At 41.4% G+C, this 11396-nt stretch overlaps 1 protein-coding gene across 3 annotated transcripts in view; it reads right to left on the bottom strand.

The window, feature by feature from the left end:
- The window catches only part of JAK2 (Janus kinase 2), a 90771-nt gene extending 81888 nt beyond the window's left edge, over positions 1–8883 (bottom strand). The window contains exons 1-2 of one of the 3 annotated variants that reach the window (XM_039883242.1): positions 8745–8883; positions 8162–8244 (exon numbers count right to left, since the gene is read on the bottom strand). The gene's annotated coding sequence lies outside the window, so the exon portion shown is untranslated. Of the gene's footprint in view, positions 1–8161; positions 8245–8574; positions 8692–8744 lie in introns of those variants that run through there. The other 2 variants (XM_039883389.1, XM_039883307.1) reach the window with 2 other exon arrangements.
- Between the last annotated feature and the right edge of the window lie 2513 nt (positions 8884–11396).

Consider the following 11396-nt stretch of genomic DNA (forward strand, 5'->3'; position numbering starts at 1 on the left):
GCTTCTTGGTTGTCAGAAGCTGTTTCTCCTGTTACCTTGACATTTTTCAAGCCAAATCTCTTCCTAAAATTATCAAATCGTCTTTTGCTGGCATTAAATCCTCCAGCTTTAGATCCTTCACTTTTCTTTTGCTTTAAGTTGTCATGTAATGACTTCGCTTTTTAAAATCATACTACAGCCTAGTTATTCCTCCCTTATAGTAATCCTGCACCCACATAAAATCTGCATTTGCAATACGAGATAAAAAGGTATTTCCCAAAAAGTGCAAGGTTTTCGCACCTACTGGCATAGCTGTGCCAACAGTTTCACAACTTTTTTTTTTTTTTTTACAGTGGTCCTATGCTGAATTTATCTTGAAATGGTGGGCAACCACAGCTGTGGTATATATCAAGCAATTCAACTTCTTGTGATGTCAGGACTTTTCTCTGCTTCTTGGGAGCACTTCCGACATCATTAGTGGCACTCCCCATGGCTCCCATGGTGTTATTCAAGGTTTATGTATTACACTAAACACAATGAAAAACACACAAGGACCACAAGAGATTGCTTTTGACTGTGATATGCAAGTCATTTACTGGGGAAATGAACTGCTCACAGTTCGTCTGTGATGATTAGTATCACATGGTGTTTTCAGTAGATACTCTCAACCTGAGCTCACGGCAATAGCAACAAGACATGGGTATAAAAGTATAGTAGTGCACTATTTACTATAGTTAATTTTATGCAGTTATGATTTCATATTGCATCTTTATGTTTCTTTACATTTATTTTACAGCGAATGACACCATGCAGTGTTTGTGTGTTGTTTTGATAAATTTTAACTTTTTATAATAGATTTGAGTATACTTTATTATAGCAAATGGTAGTAGACTAGTATCTACATACATTTATGCTTTTATGACATATCTAATTTTTAAAAATATCTTTAAGCTACAGTTTGTCTGTGAGTTTTTCAAATTATCGCAAATCTCCAAAAATTTTTCCAATATATTTACTGAAAAAAATCCACATATAAGTGGACCCATGCAGTTCAAACCCATGTTATTCAAGGTTCAACTCTACTTAATAAATTGAGATTCTAGGTAGAATGTTGAAGAAGCAGCTGGCTTCTTCTAGCTGCCTTTATAATTGAGAAAGCAGAGAGATGAACTAAAGAATGAGCTATTTTGAGTGGAATTTCAAGGAAATGTAAAGAGCTCAGAAGTCTTTTCAGCCAATAGAATGTTCTTAATAAAAGAACCTCAGGGCAAAGATTAAATCTAGAGTGGGTCTGTAAAATCCAGTGTTAAAACTTCAGCAAGATCTAAGTCAGTACCTCGAACATCCTTTGACAAAAGATTATGTAAGGATCTTAAGAGTGTTGTTCCACAGCAGCCTCACAGAAAGCCTAAGGAAAAAACTCCTCTCAACAGAGACTTGTGGGCATAGCTTTTGTCTGATGAACTAGATTATGAACTAATACACAGAAGTCTACAGAGTTTTTAAAGGAGTTATATTAGCTTAGAATGAAAGGGATAGTAACTATATAAAATAAAAGGCCTTTAGACTCTAAATCAAACTATAAGCAGGAAGCAAGTTCAGAAAGTTACTCAGCTGCAAACACAGATCAATTATTCTGAAGCAAAAAGGAATGATTCAGGACATGAAACCAAAGACCAAAAGAGGCAGCCACAGCCCACTAACAACTTCTAGAAAGTAAGACTGAGCCCCAATCAAGGAACTGTCAACATGCACCCAGCCAAGTTTCAGAATTGCTAGACTGCTGTGTGCCTCCTTTGTCTCTCTTTTTAAACAAGAATGTCTACTGCAGGGCCTTTCCGATCTTGTATATTAATCATATGGGGGCATACTACTTGTCTCTTCACAGGTCTTCAGTTAAAGAGGAATCATTCTCAAGAAACCATACCCAAGGAACCTGATTTGGACTTGATTTAGATGTTGACACACTGGATTTTGAGATGATGTCATAATGGGAGGTGAATTAGAAGTCTCTGAGGAGGGGGTTAGTGTATTTTGCATGTATTTTGGATGCGGGAGGGATATGAAGTGTGACAAAAGGGTAAACTAAGGTAATAGCATTGTCCAGATGGCCATAACAATATCTCCCATCCCACACATTTTCTTCCACAATGTGACTTTGCCACTCCCCAATTAATAAATGGAGTCTAATCCTCTACCACCCAACCTTAAACACTTAAACACCTCTTTTAAACCCTGACTCACCATGTAAGAAAGCCAAGCCTTGAGGCTTCCATGTTGTAAGGAAGTCCAGGCTATATGTATATGCTCCAGTGGACAACTCTGGCTGAGATCTCAGTCAAAACCAACATCAACTACCAGTCATGTGAGTGAAGACACCTCCAGATGATTCTAGTCTCTAACCTCCAAGTTACCCCCAGCCAGCAAGTCTTCCTGACTGAGGTCCTAGACATTATGGAGTAGAAATAAACCATAATTGGTATTCCTTCTCTGAATTATTGACTCATAATAATTGTGAGTCTAATAAAGTGTTTGTTTTACATCACTAAGTTTTGGGGTAGTTATGTCACACAGCAATTAACAACCAGAATATATACTAATGGAAATGATCTCATAGAGGGAGAAATACAAGAAAGAGGGAGAAATACAATGGTAAAGTCCTTGACTGCAAAAAGAGATGGGTTTCTCTACACTAGATGGAGAAGCCTTAGATGGGACACTGAATAGTTCATTCACTGCAAAGGGAAAAAGGGCCGAGTATAAATACAGATACAGAATGGGTGGAGGAGTGAGGCATGCATTGATGGTAGGTTGTTATTTAGAAATATAGAGGTAAGCACCAGAAGACAGTGTTATGAAATTTGAAAGTGGTTTCCTGTAAGACAGATGTCAGAATGGGGGAGGGGCAAAAGGGTGCTGGTTTTTTGTTATTAATAGTGGTAAGCCATTTACTCCTTAAATTTTATACATATTTTACCACGTAATTCCACCCTTTTAAAGTAAACAAAAATTTTAAGAAAGATTTAGTCCATTCCCTCATATTCCAAATGAGCAAAAAATAAGGCTCAATGATTACATACATGACTGGTTCAAAATCACACACAGTGACAGAAGAGTCAGTCCTTGATCCACTGAGTTCCAAAACAGTGCATTTCCTCTCATCGCATTACCTTTCATGTCACAAAAATGTTACCTAGTAGCAATATATTTCATCATGAGAATTTATTAAACTAAAACAATTTGTTTAGTAAGCAAAAATGAATACCCCATTTCCAACAACTGAGATCAAAAAATGCAAGCTGAAAGATGTCCTTAGGAAAATCGATATAAGCATTCAAGCAAAACAAATAGCCCATCGACTATCCCAGCCTAGTCCACCTCTGGTAGCTATACTGTATGCAGGCTTCGAAAACAGATGCTTCCTTTTGCCCTTTTTAATTCTCCTAACATGAACACTCTTAAATCATGTTATCTTCAGTTTCCTTCAGTTTTATGTTACCTACATTTCTCTTTCCTTTTAGAAACTCATACTTTATCATTTTATTCATATTTTGCCAGTAAAATAGCACCCAGAAATCATTTATCTAACCTACTGGATCACCAAATGCCTAATGCTAACCACTTATTCAAATAATACAAAAGCAGGACTAATAGCCACAAGGAATAGCAGTACCTATGTAGTGTGAAATGAAAAGACACAGAAGAATGACAAACACTCTGTTGAAAATGCCTCCCAGTCTTTATTATGCCCAAAATTCTTATCATTAGAGCTTTGGACAGAAGTCTCCACTGCTCACCCAAGTGTCAAATCCAAAGGTCGTCTGTTATACTAGAGAGAAGAGAACATTAACAGCATTTATTTCTGCATGGGGAAACTATAAGCAATTTTCTTCTGCTGCTTTTCTAGATTTCATATTAGGTAAAACACTTACACATTTTTAAAGCCTTTTTTTCAGTTTTGATTCTTCTCATTTCTTGGCAGTGATCAACAATGTTCAACATGTTAATCATTCTCACCATCACAACCTACCCGCCCACTTGATTCTCATACTGACTGCTCCTTATGTGTCTCCTTTGTCAATTCTTCTTTCACCTACTCTCTAATTACAGGCAATTCTCAAGGCTCAATCTCAGGTCTACTGCTCTTCACTCTGAGCACCACAATCCCAGCCTTCAATTTCTCTACCAAGTTCTAGTCACATGTTCCACTGCCTGGCTATCCATTTTCATTCGACTATCCCACTGTCACCTCAAACTCCACATATCCAAAATATAAGTCTAGCTGTCTTATATTTCCTCAACCAGCTACTAATACTTTCACACCTATTTCTGTCAATACCGCCATTAACAAAATTCTAGTTCATTCTTTGTCACTAACTAGCTGAGTAACTTTGGACACATTTTTAAATCTCTCTGGGTCTCAGATTCCTAATGCACAAAATGTATAGATGGGCCCAGATGTTCTCAGCTGGTCTTAGAGTTCCAATGTCTTTCAATTTCCTCTTCAATTTCAAAACCAGAATTTATTAAACTAAAATGATCAGTCATCTTTGATTACTCCTCTTTCCTCTACATCCCACATCCTCCTTTCTTATCCAATCCATAATGAAGTCTTAGGTGACATCTATCTGGTCTTATTTCCACCAAATACAAATCCTCATTACTTCAGGCCTAGATTATTTTCCTATTTCTATCACTTTTCATTCCAGTTCATACTACACTTAGCATTGGTGCCACTCTGATTTTCCTAAAATATTTCTTTTTGCAAGCTCTTTCTCAATCTAAAACTTTTAAATCTTCTGTTACAAAGTATTTTCTTATCTTAGCACTTAAAGGCATCCATAATCTAATTCCAATCTAGATTTTCAACCTGATATCTCACTACTCACCCACACAAACCCTCATTTCAGTCAAGTTATTTTATGTACTGCTCTCTGAATGTGTCATGCACATTTTGTCTTTGTTTACCTCCTATACAAGTTTCTTCCTCTTATGCAACTTCAAATCCTGCCTAGTTTTGATTCTACCTCCGCTCTGGAGCCTTTTCTGCTCAATTCAACTGTAAGTAGTCTCAAATATCTATTAATTTTTTCTTTTTTTTCTTCAAAGTATCAGCAAACCAATTAACTTTCATTATTTGTCTCTCCAATTACACTTGAAGTCCTAAGTGAAAGGAACCTATTTTATATTTTTCAACATTTCTTTTGGACATAGCAAAGACCTTTTGAAGGTATTAATAAATATCTGGTGACTGACTAAAGTCTCTTTTTCATATACAGCATTTATTCAATGCTACCAATGTGTTCAGCACTCTATCGGTGTGTGCTTTCTTAAATCTAGGTATTGTTCATCAAAGCATATACAATCAAATTGAAAAAATATGGCTACCACTAGGGAAATAAATACCAAACAACCAAAGAATGGTATATAACTAAACTATGTGAAAATATTCTAAAACTAAAAGAAAATGTGGAAAGCAACTTGCAAGAAGACAGCAGAGAATGCTTATTGAGAGTCCTTAGACAAGAGTGAATTAAAAAAGCAGAGATTGATGATAGAGTATCTTGAAAGCCAGGAAAAGGAAGTTAAAGTTAACAGGTATAAAGTGGGAAGCCAGTGAAGATTTGGGAGCAAGAGAATGCCAGGATAACGAGTATTAGAGTAACATTTTTATTAAGGATAAATGGAAGAAAGAGATGCTGGATTCTGAGGTTGATATGACTTTCAATATTCCAGGCTGAGGAAACTAGTCCTGAGATTCAGGTGGTAAAGTGGGGGAAACAGAGATAGAAGGACAAAAGAAATATGGACAGGACATGTTGAATGGGTTAATATAAGAGGTAAATGAAAGATAGTTTAAAGAACATGCCTAATTTAAAGCCTATATAACCAGGAGAGGAGGAAATTATGAAGGAGTATAAAGTAATGATTTTCATTTGAGGCATGTTGAGTTTAAGGAGATGATCAAAAATGCTAGTAGAAGGCCAGTACTGTGACTAGAATGACAAGTAAGCAGTGAGATTAGTTTTAAAATTAAAGAACTGGGCAGAAGCTACAAAAATATTAAATAAGAGAGTAAATACATTAAACCACGATCAGCTGGTACTAGCTTTGTACCAATAATTATATCAGTAATTTTGGTGAAGATGGAATCAATTAGTGACCAACTAAAAAATGAAGTTTTCCATTAAAAATATTTTTTTTAACCCAAAAAAGACAACCAAAGCTAAGGCGGGGGTTTCCAAACTTTCTCCATTCAGGGAGTCTTCAGTCTTAGTATTTTTTCCCAGCACCCCTAGGCCAAAAGAAATAAGTAGGTAGGTTCAAACCATTTAAGTGTTAATGTCCTTACATCTTAGTGCTTGTTGGGCACTGTACAGCTTCTCAAACCTTGCAATTAAATTGGACATCACACTCTCATTTTCTGTATCATTGACTTTCATGCAGTATTTGCTTTTTATCAGAGCAACTTCTAAAAATACAGCTTTGCAAAGACATGACATTGTAGAAAGGAATCTGTCAATTTAATGTTGAAACTGTGAACTACCTCAAATGAATAGTTCAAGCCTGAGTTTACAGGTGCTCTGGAGCACCTCAGCACACAATTTGGAAAACGGGGAGCAAAGGGAGGGAGCCTAAAAAGACCAAAAAAAAAAAAATCTAATGTAGGAGGACAAAAGAAAATTCTTAGCACAATTAACCACAAGAGGGCAGCAGGACAGTTGGTAGGGGCAGCTCAATGGGGGAGGGGGTGTCAAGGAGAGAGATAAGAGTAGAACCTTTCCATTAAAAGGCTATCAACCCCTCAACCAGTGTTTTTTCTCCTTTTGCTAAAGAGGAAGAAACACTGGTCGCTGGCAGATGACCTTATGCAGTCATTCTGCCCTTCTCTGAATCTCAATGGCCTGCCCAGCCATGATAGTAGCCAAGACTTTTATAGTAGCCACGCAATGTACTACTTTGCATGCATAACCTTAATCAATCTTCACAACAATCATAAGAAAAGTGAGGCTCTAAGGGATTGTAAATAATACAACTATGACATAGCAGGAACACCAGATTTCAAAACCCGTATCTGACTCCAAAGCCAATGCTCTTTCTATTCTGCCTCAAAAGTGTCCACCTTTTCAGTAACAGCCAGGTGAAGTACAGAAAAGATATCAGTTCCCTTCCCATACCTGAGACACCTGTCTCAAATCACTAGGAAAACCCAGTATATGAAACAAACTATTTTTTAACTAGTCCCTGAAACATATAAACTCCATTCATAGGTCATTCAATTAGAGCAAAAACAAGCATTATGTGCTTATCTAGTCAGCAAATACAGCAACTTTCTTATACAGGTAAATACATGTATACAGGCAAGTGTTGGACACATCTAATTTGCCGATATGTTACACACTAACAGATATGTGCACATGTAAGCAAATGATTTTCACATTTGAAGCCATAAAAGGTGAAGAGGGGTGGGGAGATGAAGGCCAAAGGTTGGTTATTCATCTTCACATCGGCTGAGTGTTATATCAGAATATCTGCAGTAGCCCAACAATTTACTTGTATAAACCTATTATGAAACCAAAAGCAATCCTCATCTGTCTTATTCCCACTTTTAATTTCCTTCTCCACATTTCTCCTCTTTTCTATGACACACCTCAGCCACTTTTGTCCTTTCATTCAGAGAAAAAAAAGTTTCTCCTGACAGATTAATAACTACCGGAAAGCAAACTGGGTAAATTCAACCGACACAACAAACTTAGGAAGATAAAACCATCCAGGAAGCATTCAGTGTGGTAGCAGAAACCCCGGCATGTATGGCTAACATGTTCCCTCAGTAGGTATCTCTTAGTACTTGAAATTGTTCCTCTTCGAAAGATTAAGAATCTCTGGCTACTTGAAGAGAAAAAGGTAACTGACGTTTTTTTCAGCCATATTATTTGTATAATCAGCAGAGAAAGAAACAATGAATGTTTCTTAAAGGATCCAAGAGCAACAATAAACACCCCCAAAACACCCTCCCAGACCAACATTAAAAGTTCAGCACCGCCATTCTCAGAGGGGTAGGCAACCGTGAGCCTTGCCTGTCTACACAGGCTTCCAACCTTCCTTCGCATGCACTGACAGCTAGTGACACCCTCATCTTTACTGCAGCGATAAAGGACAGCAGTCAGGATCGCATACCCACCGTTGCGGGAAGTGGAGGAAAGACCTCTTTTTCTGCAGAAGAAATGCAATTCACATCTTGTTCCCTTGCCTGTTTCTGAAACCCTTAAAAAGAAAAAAGAAAGAAAGAAAAAAAAAAGGCAGTTACTACCGCAGAAATCCAGGGCAAATACATGCTTCTTTCTAGGCTGTTTGGATGTCTAGAAAAATTTAAAGAGGGTTAGGTAAAGGGGGGAGGGGTGAATATCAGGCACACATGCATGTAAATATCAAGAGCAAAACACTCCGCCGTAGCTGTCCCCTTAAAGAGGAAAATTCTCTTGCTGTGAAGTTTATTGCCACAAGCAGGGGGAAAGCAGGGATCAGTCGGTGGGAGGTAGGTGGAGAGACAACTGTTGCTCCCCACCCAGAGACTAGGCAGCAAATAACACCCACCCGATGCACGGATCCGGGGCCGAGGACGCGCCCCCAAGCGCACAGGGGCTGCTCCTACCAGGCGCCTCCGGCCGGCCACGGTCTGCGAAGCCCCGGGAGCCGGCACCGGTCCGAGCCTCTGCCAGGCTGGGCACCTCGGGCCCTCCCGCGAAGATTCGGCTCGCACTCACATCCCTCGGAGGCGAGGACCCGGCCTCTCCCCGCGCCGCGGCAGCAGCTCTTCTCCCCGACGCGCACTGCAAATCCGGGCCCAGGCACCAAGCGGCGGAGACGGCAGCGCCAACTCCCGAGCGAGCCCCGCGCCCGCCCAGCCTGTCAGCGCCCAGGGAGGCCGTTAGCGGCAGCCGCTCTGCCCCCTTCTGCTCCTCTTCCTCTCTACTTCCTGCAGCCCACACCACTCCTACTTCGGGCCGCCGAGAAACCCGTCACACTCGTCGTCGCCACCGCGTCTTCGCAGTGCCGCAGGCGACGCTCTGACTCAGCCCCCCCAGGTCGGCCTCCAGTCCAGCAGCCTGTTCCCAGCGCAGGCGGTGTAGCAACCGCGTGGGGGCGGGAGCGGGGGTTGGGGACTGGCGCGCGCCCCCGACTGCGCGTGCGCCGCTCCCCGGGGCCGCGCTTCTCCCGGCGCGCGCCGCGGAGCCGACCAGGGAGGGCCAGGCAGGACCGTCGCCTGTCGCGAAGCCGCGGGCGCGCGCGCAGATTCCTGGGAGGGCCCCCGCGAGGCGGCGCGCGAAGAGCTTGAGCTGGTTGAGGCAAGCGGAGCGGCCCTTTCCAGATGGGCGTGTGTGTGGCCGCCGCCCGCCGTGCAGACTGCTGAGAATGAGTCAGCCCGACCGCGAAGGCACCCCCTGCGTGCACCCTGGCACCGCACTGAGACTTTCTCCTCCTGCGCACTTTTGTTTCCTTTCTGCTTTTGCTCCCACGTTCCGGATGCAGCAAACCTGTGCGTTCCCAGTCCAGCCCTCTAGGCCAAGGGGAAGTGGCGCTGAGGGTTGGGGCAGCGCGTTCACACGGCCGTTTTGCGCCAATGCAACCCCGAGTGCCTCACCTCTGCCAAAAATGGGCGAGGGTGGAATGAGGCGCCTGGCTGCTTGAGGATTGGCGACAAAGCCTGGGCGAATGAATAGAAACAAGTTCCACCATCCCCAAATGCTCCATTCACTCAGCAAATATTTACTGAGCACTTACTAGGTGCCAGGCTTGTAGGCCCCAAGGATAAACAGTACCCACATACTTCTTGCCCTACTGGAGCAACAAAAATGCCTTAAATGTATAGTATGCTGGTGTATAATTGACACTAGGAAAAATAATACAAAGTAGAGAAGTAGAAAGTGAAGAGGTTGTGTGCTATTTTAGTTATGGCGGCCAGGAAAGCTCTCCCAGAGTAACTGATATTTGAGGGGATATCTGAAGGATGAAAATGAGCCAGTCCTGTGACTGTCTTGGAAAAGGGTTTTAGGCAGAGAGACTAGCAGAGAGGCAAAAACTCTCAGAAGGGAATATGCTTGGCAACTTTAAGGGCTGGGAAAGAGTTCACTGGGGCTGGAGGACAGTGAAGGAGAGGGCAGTGGTAAGAGGTGAGGCCAAAGAAGTAGCCTGTGACCCAACTGTGTAAGGCCTTTTTCATTTAGTATTTAGCTCTCTTTCTGTCGATCTGAAAGAATTGGAGCATTTATCGGCCTCGTTTCCCCATACACAAATGATGCTGCCATCAGCTCTAGCTTGCATTTAATGATGTCTTTAAATAAACCTCACCAAAATAACTTACATTTCTTCTTAACATAAGACCCATTGCAAAAGGTCTTTGAGCAAATGATAGGATAGGAAATGACTTGAATCCACACTGACTTCTTTAAAGTAAATTTTTAAAGTAAATAATGAACTAGAGCCCAGTTTTCTCATGAGTAAGGGATTATACGGGAACTGCATTCTGAAAGTGCAATATTGTGATTTATAAGATATTTGGTATTCATCATCCACAGCTCCCAAAACTCTTGGAATTTTGTTAAGTGTAGAGAGTGATCAGTTTGTCTCTTTTTATATTAATGAAGTAACTTTTAGACCCCTCCCAGTGTGGGGGCTGATTGCTAGGAGAACCCACAATGTTTGTAACTTTAGGTCCCATCCACCCCACCCTACCTCTGGGTAGGGGAGAGGGGCTGGAGATTATGTTGAATTGCCAACGGTCAGATACTCAGTCAATCATGACCATGTAAAGAAGGCTCCATAAAAACCCAGAAGGACAGCTTTTCCTTTTTTGGCGAGCTTCTACACTGGGGAACTAGAATGCTTCTACTTGCCACCTTATCAGGGCTCCATACTCCACAAGGACAGAAGTTCCTTTGTTCTGGACCTCGCCCTAGGTATCTCTTGATCTGGCCATTGATTACTATACTTTAATATCCTTTTATAATAAATTGGTGATCTGGTTAAGTAAAATGTTTCTCCGAGTTCTGTGAGCCATTCTAGCAAATTAATTGAACCAAAGGAGGGATTGTAGGAACCTCTGATTTATAGCCAGTTGGTCAGAAAGTATAGGTAACAACTTGGACTTGAGATTGGCATTTTTAGTTGGAGGAGTCAACTAACTATAAACTCCAGTTTATATTCAGTTGGTCAGAAGCACAGGTAAGAGCCTGGGCTTGTGGCTGGCATCTGAAGTGTGTATGTTGTGGGTGGAAGGGCAGTCTTGTAGGTCTGAACCCTTAACTTGTAGAATCTGATGGTCAGAATTGAGTTGAATTCTTGGACACCCAGCTGGTGTCTGAGCAAGAATTGTTTGTTGGTGTGAGGGAACCTACCCCTCCACCTCTCCCCACCTA

Source organism: Pteropus medius, unplaced genomic scaffold (genome assembly GCF_902729225.1).
Source record: "Pteropus medius unplaced genomic scaffold, Ma_sr-lr_union100, whole genome shotgun sequence".
In the NCBI taxonomy this organism is placed as follows: domain Eukaryota; kingdom Metazoa; phylum Chordata; class Mammalia; order Chiroptera; family Pteropodidae; genus Pteropus; species Pteropus medius.